Below are 12,293 nucleotides of genomic sequence, written 5' to 3' on the forward strand. Positions count from 1 at the left end.
AGAAGGACACTGCATAGCAGTGCCAAATAATGAAGCTGTCAGGGCTGCTGGAACCCATCGTCCATTCACTCTGTGCTGAAGAGTAAAACAGTCAGGAATGTAGCCAGGAGGGAGGGGACCAACTAGGACAGCGTGTGGAGGAAATGATCTCTGCAGCCAACAGAATCTTCTGCTCAGAATTGAAAGCATTTGTGGACAGCTCATCTGATAAAGAATTCTTATTATATAAAAACCACAAAGAGGAAAATAATGGTGTTGTTTTGAGACACTGTACATTCTGGCAGACACTCTATATTCTGAGTGGGACCATTACATCTGGTTTTGCCTATGGTAATTCTTTATGAAAATAAATAAAGGCAGGGTATAAATTATAAATCTTAAACAAATAATACTTACTCTTAAAAATATTAAAGCCAAACCAGAGTCATGCTCTTCTTTTTTATGTGTATGAAAAAAATAAATAAAAATAAACTATTCTATTGGTAAATACATAGAAAATTCAAAATAAATGTGGAAGAATTTACTCATAAAGCTATCTTCTAGCTAATCATTTTTTCTGGCTCGGATACATATTCATGAATAGAATTGCTGAGAGAAGTGCTGCTTGTTTGTATAGAAAGTGACTTTATTGTCACTTCTTGTCCTGCGTCCATTTTTGTGATTCCTCATGTCATAGGGAAACTTGGCATGTTAAAATGTCCAGCACTGGAATTAGTATTTAGGAAACAAAATCACTTAATAATAAAAATAATTATACTAACAAAGTCTATATTGTGTCACATAAGAGCCTGTGTAATGAGGACAGGCCAACTGTGGGATAGAAGGTTCGGGCATGTAACCTTTTGTGATTTCATAACACTTGAGCAGCTAACCAGGATGTTAACTCTTATTTTGTTGTGTGGAGGACAATTATAATTATGTGTAGGTATTTATTTGGCTCATCAGTTTTTACTGTTAGAACCAAGTCATTCTCCTAGGCTTATGGGAATATATGCCACCAGGCAATAGATTAGTAACTATGGAAAAGCCACATGAAAAGTTCACTTCAAATCTCAGATCAAAACTGTGGTCTTTGGGATTTTGCAGTCTACCAACTTTGTGATGCTTCTTTTTGGCCACATGGTCTTGATAACACCCAACAAAAAACACTTGAGGTAGCTAAAATGACCTAGATTGTTCCACTGAGCCCACAGTACAACCTCTACCTACTGAGGAAGATGCCCTATCAGTGTGGATCCCTATTAATGAACAAGCTCATCTTTGGTAATACACATGTCAGGTAAACACAGTAGGGAAGAGCATGTTATTGGATTGGTTTTGGGTTTTTTAGTTTTGGTTTTGGTTGTTTTGTTTTGTTTTGTTTGGACTTCTCAAAAAGATTGGAAAAACACACTGAATTGGAGCCTGGACCATAACACTTGGGTTCTCTTTATGGAGAACCACAGCCAAAAGGAATTCTCTTACTGATAAATTCCTCTGGCCCTCCGTACTGGCATTCTTGAGGCATGTCAGTTATTCCCACAACCAGCTAACCACCCCCTGGTTGGTTGCCCCATCCTATCCCATTCTTACTTGAAATGTGTTATTGGAAACAAGGACAACAGAGAGAACTTTTGAGTATAGACACTGGAGACCAAATTGACAGTTTTTTTTTCTTAACTTCAGTAGGCTATTCAACTTCACTAGGCTGACAGACTGATTGTGGCTTCATGGGGCCCCCAAAAGTTTCTGAGTAATAAAGACTTGAACACTGCAAGATGCATTGGAACCATGAGTCAAAAAAGTGCTGGAGTGGAGGGTATTTCTAGCCAGTGGGAAAGCATAGACCCTAAAAGGCCCTTTCTGCCTGTAGCCAGCTGCATTACAAATGTGCTGTTTGAGGCAGGCTAGATCTCTTGGTGGTAAGGGACAATGTTGCTTCACTTTGAACTGAAACCTCTGAAGCACAGCATTCTGCAGATTGGTCCCGCTGCTCTTTCTCCACTTCCCCCAGCCCCCATGGGAACAAAGTCCCTAGTCTCTGGAAAGTAATGCTAAGTAAACAAACACTACAAAGGATGGTAACTGGGACATCTCTCTCAAATGCTTGGGTTTTTGTGACTATCTCAGTTCAAGGAAGAAGAGGCCCCAGCTCCAGGACCTTCGTAGAAGGTATCCATATGTTTAGCCAGATGTCAGCCCAGGGGAGGGCAGAGAAGGAAAGATAAAACAAAGTTCTTATTAAAAATAAGTCTCCTGAGGGAGAAGAAAACAAGCCAGAGAAAGTGTGTCAAGTAGAAAGGGAGGCCAGGCAGTGCCATCTGATACTGATCAATGCTGATGGTCAGCAGTGAGAAATGCACAGTGCCAGGAAATGCCCCTGTTCTTTGGAATGTAGGCCTGTGGCATGCTGTCTGGGAGCAGGCCTTCATGCATCCCACATGTAAAGACACCCGGTTAACCCAGTGCTATCACACAGAGGACAAGAAGGACAGATATATGTGATATAGTCAGGGTACTTGTCCTCTAGTCTCAGTTCCCTCCCTAGGCCTCGTTTTTCCATCAGTAACATGGTGACACTTGACTAGGTGACCTCTGCACTACCCTGAAGCTCCCAGACTCTGTTGTTTATCATAACCTCTCTAACCAAATCTTCCAAGAGCCTTCTTGTAGAGAATAAGAAGTCACCCTGAAGCCTCAAAACCCAAGAGAATCACACCCTCCAAAGCCTCAGCAGCATCTAATCTTTCTACAGGAGACTGGCCCAACATCTGCTTGTCTATTCTCCTATCTTGCATTTGCCACCAAAACCAATGTGTTCTCTCTGAACATGGAATGTGTCATGTTTGCAGGTCTACTTAAAATTCTTTCTCTCCAAGTTTTAATAGTGCTTTCACATCCTCTGAATATAAGAGGCTTGGTTTTTAATTAAATTTTATGTCTTTATTTATGCGCATGTGTATGCTCATGCTTGTGTACAAGTGGAGGTCAGAGGACAACTTGTGGGAGTCACAGTTGGCTCTCTCCTACCATGTGGCCCATGGGGATCAAAGTCAGGCCCATCTTCAGTTGGATTTAACTGCTGAGCCATCTTGATATCCCAGCTTTATCTTTTTTTTTTTCTTTTTTTTCTTTTTTCTTTTTTTCGGAGCTGGGGAACGAACCCAGGGCCTTGTGCTCGCTAAACAAGCGCTCTACCGCTGAGCTAAACCCCCAACCCCAATCCCAGTTTTATCTTAAGCCACTAGATTACAGACACTTTTAGCTGGGAGTTTATGTGTGTTTGGGTTCATTTCCTTGTTCATCTTTTAATTAAGGGTGAGGCATTTAAAGTTGTTTTTGTCTTTTCCTTCTTGACAAAGGTCATGAGGACAGCAATATTTTTAACAGGGTGTGAGGCTGGGTTCCAGTGGGAATGGAAAAGAGAGTTTCCACTGGGGGTAAAGATCTCACACTAGGACAGTGGCAGTGGTAATGGAGAGGATGAACAGAGCAGAGATCATGGTGTAGTACAGAGATGGAGACTGACTCATGTCGGAACCCTGGCTGTGGTGTGTGTAAGGTAGCACCTAAGCTCTCTCCACTACACTTCCCTGCACCTTGTTCTATGGATTCCAGATGCTCCCCATAAAAACTCAGCCCAGAACTTGGTATTGTGTTGGAATCCATCAAACACCAGGAAAGTAGGTGATAATGATGGTGATGAAAATGCCCTATAGGAATACAGTGGGGACTTGTCAATTGAAAAATAAGTTGAAGAGACACATACATGATATTTTTTAGTTTAGCAACCTGTATGTACAGTTTGGATAATAATGCATAGGTTGGCTGGAAGTTGGAGGTGTGTTTTGCAGATGTAGTCACCAGGGCAACAAAGGACAAGAGACAGCACTGAGACACAGAAGTGGGTATTAAATAAGTAAGCTAGACACTGGGAACATGACTCTGTGAATAAGAGTGCTTGTTCTGGTTGGGGATTTAGCTCAGCGGTAGAGCGCTTGCCTAGCAAGCGCAAGGCCCTGGGTTCGGCCCCCAGCTCCGAAAAAAAGAGAAAAGAAAAAAAAAAAGAGTTCTTGTTCTGCAGGAATGAGGACTCAAGTTTGAAGCCCTAGCACCCATGTAAGCTGGACATGGTTGTATGCCATGAAAACCTAGTAAGCCTTAATGCTTACTAGCCAGCCAGCCTGACTAAATGGTGAGTTTTGGTTTAGTGAAAGACTGTGTCTCTAGGCAATACCATTTCCCACCCAATGGCAAATTAATGAGAAAAAACTGATTTATTGTACATGTGTTTGATGAAGGAATTGATTTTACAGCTTTATCCTAAAAGTCATCAACGAATCAATAGCTCATGATCAGCTTCTGAATCAAAGTCCTCATCTCTTAGATTGTGGTTCTCGGGTGACATCACCTACACCTTGCTAAATGTGGTTCCTCTCCCAGCTTTACTGGATTGGATTCTGCACTTTAAAAATATGATATGTGAAGCCCTTTTAATTTTGAGAAATTGATCTCCTGGGATGTCAGACATTCACATTCTCAGATGCCTTTCTCAGACCCTCTTAGTTAGAAAGCCTGTGGTAATGAAACCTTCAAATAATTCTGGTGCCTGCCAAAGCTTGAGAACCCTGAATAAGACAGGAAAACGATGGATAGGGCTCCCTCTTGCCTATGGCACAGAACACTGAAGGTGTTTCTGTTCAGAGCCATTGTTCAGCCATTGTTACCACACACATTGTGCTTATCCTCATATTGCAGTAAACACAGCTGAAGAGCTCGTCACTGGAGAGATATAAATGGACAAACCTAAAGAGAGGCTTTGATGACAGCTTTGTGATGGCCATCAGAAGTTATGAACATAGTTCTAGATTAGTACTACATGTTCTGTCCCTCCTGTGAAATGCTGTGAGTGCAACAGGCAGGGAAACAGCTTAAACAATTGAGGACTGTCCCTATGCCACGACCCTTGGTGCAATGTGAGCTTCACATTAAAATACCCACAGCCTTTGTCTTCTGCATTTCTAATCAGAAATGTGGAAATATAGCTCTTCCTGGGTTAGATTCTAGATTCTCTTACATCATGAGTGCTGATTTGTCCATGTAAAATGTTTTTCCCCCAGAGTTGAACTATAATCAATTAAAATGTATCTCATAGGTACTCCAACATGTAACAAGGACACATGCTCCACTATGTTCATAGCAGCCTTGTTTATGATAGCAAGAAGCTGGAAAGAACCCAGATGTCCCTCAACAGAGGAATGGATACAGAAAATGTGTATATCTACACAATGATCGTACTTTGGTCGTCCTTCTTCTTGAGCCTCATGTGGTCTGTGGATTGTATCTTGGGTAATCAGAGATTTGGGGCTAATATCCACTTTTCAATGAGTTTTTCTGTGATTGAGTTACCTCACTCAAGATGATATTTTCTAGTTCATTCCATTTGCCTATGAATTTCATGAAGTCATTGTTTTTCATAGCTGAGTAGTACTCCATTGTGTAGATGTACCATATTTTCTGTATCCATTCCTCTGTTGAAGGGCATCTGGGTTCTTTCCAGCTTCTGGCTATTATAAATAAGGCTGCTATAAACATAGTGGGACATGTGTCTTTGTTGTATGTTGGAGTATCATTTGTGTATATCCCTCGGAGTAGTATAGATGGGTCCTTAGGTAGTACAATGTCCAACTTTCTGAGGAATATCCAGACTTGATTTCCAGAGTAGTTGTACCAGTTTGCAATCCCACCAACAATGGAGGAGTGTTCCTCTTTCTTCACATCCTCACCAGCATTTGTTGTCACCTGAGTTTTTGATCTTAACCATTCTGATGGGTCTGAGGGGGAAATCTTAGGGTTATTTTAGTATGCATTTCTCTAATGACTAAGGATGTTGAACATTTCTTTAGGTGCTTCGCGGCCATTCAATATTCCTCAGCTGAGAATTCTTTGTTTATCTCTGTACCCCATTTTTTAATATGGTTCTTTGACTCTCTGGAGTTGAACTTCTTGTGTTCTATGTATATATTGGATACTGGCCCTCTATCAGATAGAGGATTGGAAAGATCTTTTCCTGATCTGTTGGTTGCTGTTTTATCCTAATGACAGTGTCCTTTGCCTTACAGAGGCTTTGCAATTTTCTCAAAGCTCATTTGTCGATTCTTGATCTTAGAGCATAAACCATTGGTGTTTTGTTCAGGAAATTTTCCCCAGTGCCTATGTGTTCAAGACTCTTCCCCACTCTTTCTTCTATTAGTTTGAGTGTATCTGGTTTTATTTGGAGGTCCTAGATTCACTTGGACTTAAGCTTTGTACAGGGTGATAAGAATGGATCGATTTGCATTCTTCTACATGCTGGCCTCCAGTTGAACCAGCACCATTTGTTGAAAATGCTGTCCTTTTTCCATTGGGATGGTTTTAGCTCCTTTGTCAAAGATCAAGTGACCACAGGTGTGTGGGTTCCTTTCTGGGTCTTCAATTCTATTCCATTGATCTACCTGCCTGTCTCTGTAACAATACCATATAGTTTTTATCACAATGGCTTCATAATACTGCTTAGGGTCAGGGATGGTGATTCCCCCAGAAGTTCTTTCATTGTTGAGTATAGTTTTCGCTATCCTGAGTTTTTTTGTTATTCCAAATGAATTTGCAAATTGCTCTTTCTATCTCTATAAAGAATTTAGTAGGAATTTTAATAGGGATTGCATTGAATCTATAGATTGCTTTTGGCAAAATGGCCATTTTTACTATATTAATCCTGCCAATCCATGAGCATGAAAGGTCTTTCCATCTTCTGAGATCTTCAATTTCTTTCTTCAGAGACTTGAAGTTCTTGTCATACAGATCTTTCACTTCCTTAGTTAAAGTCACACTGAGGTATTTTATATTATTTGGCACTATTGTGAAGGGTGTCATTTCCCTGATTTCTCTCTGCCCTATTTATCCTTTGAATAGAGGAAGACTACTGATTTGTTTGAGTTAATTTTATATCCAGTTACTTTGCTGAAGTTGTTTATCAGGCTAAGTAGTTCTCTGGTGTGATTTTTGGGGTCACTTAAGTTTATTATCATATCCTCTGCAAATAGTGATATTTTGATTTTTTCCTTTCCAATTTATATCCCTTTGACCTCCTTTTGTTGTCTGATTGCTCTAACTAGAACTTTGAGTACTATATTGAATAAATAGAGAGAGTGGGCAACCTTGTCTAGACCCTGATTTTAGTGGGACTGTTACAAGTTTCTCTCCATTTAGTTTGATGTTGGCTACTGGTTTGCTGTAAATTGTTTTTACTATGTTTAGGTATGGGCTTGGAATTCCTGACCTGTCCATGACATTTATCATGAAGGGGTGTTGAATTTTGTTAAATGATTTCTCAGCATCTAATGAGATAAGCATGTGGGTTTTTTTTTCTTTGAGTTTGTTTATATAGTGGATTACATTGATGGATTTCCATATGCTGAACCATCCCTGCATCTCTGGGATGAAGCCTACTTGATCATGATGGATGATCGTTATGATGTATTCTTGGATTTGCTTTGCGAAAATTTTATTGAGTATATTTGCATCAATAAGGGAAATTGGTCTGAAGTTCTCTTTCTTTGTTGGGTCTTTGTGTGGTTTAGGTATAAGCCTAATTGTGGATTCATAGAAGGAATTAGGTAGTGCTCCTTCTGTTTCTATTTTGTGGAATAATTTGGACAGTATTGGTATGAAGCCTTCTATGAATGTCTGATAGAATTCTGCACTATACCCATCTGATTCTGGGCTTTTTTTTTTTTTTTGGTTAGGAGACTTTTAATAACTGCTTCTGTTTCTTTAGGAGTTATAGGACTATTTAGATGGTTTAACTGATCCTGATTTAACTTCGGAACCTGGTGTCTGTCTAGAAAATTGTCCATTTCATCCAGATTTTCCAGTTTTGTTGAATATAGGGTTTTGTAGTAGGATCTGGTGATTATTTTAATTTCCTCAGATTTTGTTATGTCTCCCTTTTCATTTCTGATCTTGTTAATTTGAATACACTCTCTGTGCCCTCTGGTTAGTCTGGCTAAGGGTTTATCTATCTTGTTGATTTTCTCAAAGAACCAGCTCCTGGTTTTATTGATTCTTTGTATAGTTCTTTTTGTTTCTACTTGGTTGATTTCAGCTCTGAGTTTGATTATTTTCTGCCCTTTACTCCTCTTTTGTGTATTTGCTTCTTTTTGTTCTAGAGCTTTCAGACATGCTGTTAAGCTTTTAGTGTATGCTCTCTCCAATTTCTTTTCGGAGGCACTCAGAGCTATAAGTTTTCCTCTTACCACTCTTTGCTTTCATTGTGTCCCACAAGTTTGGGTATGTTGTGCCTTCATTGTCATTAAATTCTAAAAAAGTCTTTAATTTCTTTCTTTATTTCTTCCTTGACCAAGTTATCATTGCTTTCTGTCATTTTTGTTGTTATTGAAGACCAGCCTTAGTCCGTGTGATCTGATAGGATGCATAGGATTATTTCAACCTTCTTGTATCTGTAGAGGCCTGTTTTGTGACCAATTATATGGTCAGTTTTGGAGAAGGTACCATGAGGTACTGAGAAGAAGGTATATTCTTTTGTTTTAGGATGAAATTTTCTATAAATATCTGTTAAGTCCATTTGGTTCATAACTTCTGTTAGTTTCTCTATGTCTCTGTTTAGTTTCTATTTCCATGATCTGTCCATGGATAAGAGTAGGGTGTTCAATGTGGCCCATACATATACAGCCATCCAATTAGACAAGATGGATGAAGCAAAGAAGTGCAGACCAACAGGAGCCGGATGTAGATCGCTCCCAAGAGACACAGCCAGAATACAGCAAATACAGAGGCGAATGCCAGCAGCAAACCACTGAACTGGGAATAGGACCCCCATTGAAGGAATCAGAGAAAGAACTGGAAGAGCTTGAAGGGGCTCGAGACCCCATATGTACAACAATGCCAAGCAACCAGAGCTTCCAGGGACTAAGCCACTACCTAAAGACTATACATGGACTGACCCTGGACTCTGACCTCATAGGTAGCAATGAATATCCTAGTAAGAGCACCAGTGGAAGGGGAAGCCCTGGGTCCTGCTAAGACTGAACCCCCAGTGAACTAGATTGTTGGGGGGAGGGTGGCAATGGGGGGAGGGTGGGGAGGGGAACACCCATAAAGAAGGGGAGGGGGAGGGATTAGGGGGATGTTTGCCCGGAAACCGGGAAAGGGAATAACACTCGAAATGTATATAAGAAATACTCAAGTTAATTAAAAAAAAAAAAAGAAAGAAAGAAAGAAAGAAATACAAAAAAAAAGAAAGAAAGAAAAAAAAAGAGCAGGATGTTCAAATCTCCCACTATTATTGTATGAGGTGCAATGTGTGCTTTGCACTTTAGAAAGGTTACTTTTATGATTGTAGGTGCCCTTGTATTTGGAGCACAGATCTTTAGGATTGAGAGTTCATCTTGGTGGGTTTTTCCTTTGATGAATATGAAGTGTCCTTCCTTATCTTTTTGATAACTTTTTTATTTAAAGCCGATTTTTATTTGACATTGGAATAGCTACTCCAGTTTGTTTCTTGGGACCATTTGCTTGGAAAATTATTTTCCTCTGAGATAGTGTCTGCCTTTGTCACTGAAGTGTGTGTCCTGTATGCAGCAAATGCTGGGTCCTCTTTATCTAGTCTGTTAGTCTATGCCTTTTTTTTTTTTTTTTTGGTTCTTTTTTTTTTTTTTCCCGGAGCTGGGGACCGAACCCAGGGCCTTGCGCTTACTAGGCAAGTGCTCTACCACTGAGCTAAGTCCCCAACCCCAGTCTATGCCTTTTTTATTGGGGAATTGAGTCCATCGATGTTAAGAGATATTAAGGAATAGTGATTGTTGCTTCCTGTTATTTTTGTTATTAGAGGTGGAATTGTGTTTTTGTGTCTCTCGTCTTTTGGTTTTGTTGCAGGAGATTACTTTCTTCCCTTTTCTAAGGTGTGGTTTCCCTCCTTGTGTTGGAGTTTCCATCTATTATCCTTTGTAGGGCTGAATTTGTAGAAAGATATTGTGTAAATTTGGTCTTGTCATGAATATCTTGGTTTCTCCATCTATGTTAATTGAGAGTTTTGCTGGATATAATAGCCTAGGCAGGCATTTGTGTTCTCTTAGGGTCTGTATGACATCTGCCTAGGATCTTCTGACTTTCACAGTCTCTGTTGAGAAGTGTGATGTAATTCTGATAGGTATGCCTTTATATGTCACTTGACCTTTTTCCCTTACTGCTTTTCTTTCTTTGTTTTTTGCATTTGGTGTTAACTATTATGTGACGAGAGGAATTTCTTTTCTGGTCCAATCTATTTGGAGTTCTGTAGGCTTCTTGTATATTTATGGGCATCTCTTTCTTTAAGTTAGGGAAGTTTTCTTCTTTAATTTTTTGAGGATATTTATTGGCCCTTTAAGTCGCTTTCTTCTATATCTATTATCCTTAGGTTTGATCATCTCATTGTGTCCTGGATTTCCTGGATGTTTCGGGTTAGGCGTTTTTTGCATTTTGCATTATCTTTGACAGTTGTGTCAATGTTTTCTGAAATTTCATTTTCATAAAAATGTTTCCATTTTTCCTATAGTGGCTATTCAGAATACTGTGGTAACTCTACTGAGACTTTCTGCCTGTTTTGTATACCTGTGATGCAGAAAATATTTTTATATTGAACATTTAGTGATAAAACCATGTTTTTCCCTATAGATTCTAGTATTACATTCTACATTATAGATTCTAGTATTACATTAGTATTCTAGTATTCTATATATTACAATCAATGGCAAAAAACAGAAGTTTTTGTAGGGCATGGTAAAAAGGACTACTTTGTAGAATGCTTGCTCGTTTCTAGGGTATAAATATTCCCTTTCATTCTGATATTATATTATGTCACTGTCAGTTTTTAACAGCCAAGATTTAACTTCTGCAAAATAAAAAGAATAATTTAACACACTTCCACAATAAGCATTAAGGCCTGAATCTGTTGTTTGAAATAATGTAGAAACAAGAAGACATGGTTGTTTTAAGTATTTTTGTACAACAGAAATGAGCCAGCTAAGTGGCTCAGCAAGTAAAGGCACTCAGTGCCTAGCCTGGTTACCTAAGTGCGGTCCCCAGGACCCACATGGCACACAGACAAAACCATATCCTACAGACCTCCATACACACAAAGTACCATATGCATGACCATGCACAGACGAATAAATAAATAATATGTAATTGTAAAAATGGTTGATTATCTGTCATCAGAGAGGCTTCCTCCTACAGCTGGTGTGATAAGATGCAGAGACCCATACCCAAACATTAGGGGAGCGTCAGGAATCCTGCAGAAGTCGGGGAGGAAGGATTGTAGGAGCCAGAGGAGTCAAGTACACCAACAGCAAGAGAACACAGCCCACAGAATCAACTTAGCATAGGTCATAGGAGCTCACAAAAACTGAAGGGACAATCATGGAGCTGTGTAGGTCTACATTAGGTCCTCTGCACACATGTTGTGGTTGTTTAGTGTAAGGTGTTTATGGGACTCCTAACAGTAAGAGTGGGAATATCTCTGACTCTTGCTAGCTCTTGGGACCCTTTTTCTCCTACTAGATTGATTCATCCAGCTTTAATATGAGGATTTGTGCCTAGTTTTACTGCATCTTGTTTTACCATGTTTGGTTGCTATCCCTAGGAAGCCTGCTCTTTTCTGAAGGGAAATAAAGGAAGGCAAGAAGAGGGGAGATGGGAGGAGTGAATTGGGAGGAGTAGAGAGAGGAGAGCTTGTGTTTGGGATGTACGGTATGAAAGAAGAGTAAGGAAAAAAGAAAAAAATGCTTGATTATCACAGTGTACTGTGTCGAAGTTGTAACTATGATAACATGATGTAATATTGATGAGCTGAGGTGCTATAGTGGTGCTTTTAATTTCAAAATATTTTCAGGGTATAGGAAGGCATATGGTAAAACTCTTGTTACTTACGGCATTTAAATCCAAATTATTGTCATTGCTAGTGTTAATTTTCAACCTGGAATCATCCAGGAGACAAGCTTCCAGGAACATCTTATAATCACTTAACCTCCAGGCATGCCTGTGAGAGTCTCTACTGATTAAGTTCACTGAAATGGGAAGACCCATCCCCAAAGCAGATGATGGTTGCCTAGGTAGGGATCCTGGAGTGTAAACAGAAAAAAATGAGCTGAGTGTGAGCATCTGTGTCTGACTGGAACCAGCTGCTTCTGTAACTTGGTACCGTGATGGAGGCATCCTGAGCTGCAAGCCACACTAAACCTTTCCTTACTTACCTCTCTTTTTTTGTCAGGGTATGCTCT

General features: G+C 39.7%; 1 protein-coding gene across 1 annotated transcript in view; it reads left to right on the forward strand.

Moving 5' to 3' along the window:
* The window catches only part of Colec12 (collectin sub-family member 12), a 187,669-nt gene that overhangs the window by 140,925 nt on the left and 34,451 nt on the right, over positions 1-12,293 (forward strand). The gene's annotated exons all lie outside the window — the stretch shown is intronic.

Source organism: Rattus norvegicus, chromosome 18 (assembly GCF_036323735.1).
Source record: "Rattus norvegicus strain BN/NHsdMcwi chromosome 18, GRCr8, whole genome shotgun sequence".
Taxonomy (NCBI): domain Eukaryota; kingdom Metazoa; phylum Chordata; class Mammalia; order Rodentia; family Muridae; genus Rattus; species Rattus norvegicus.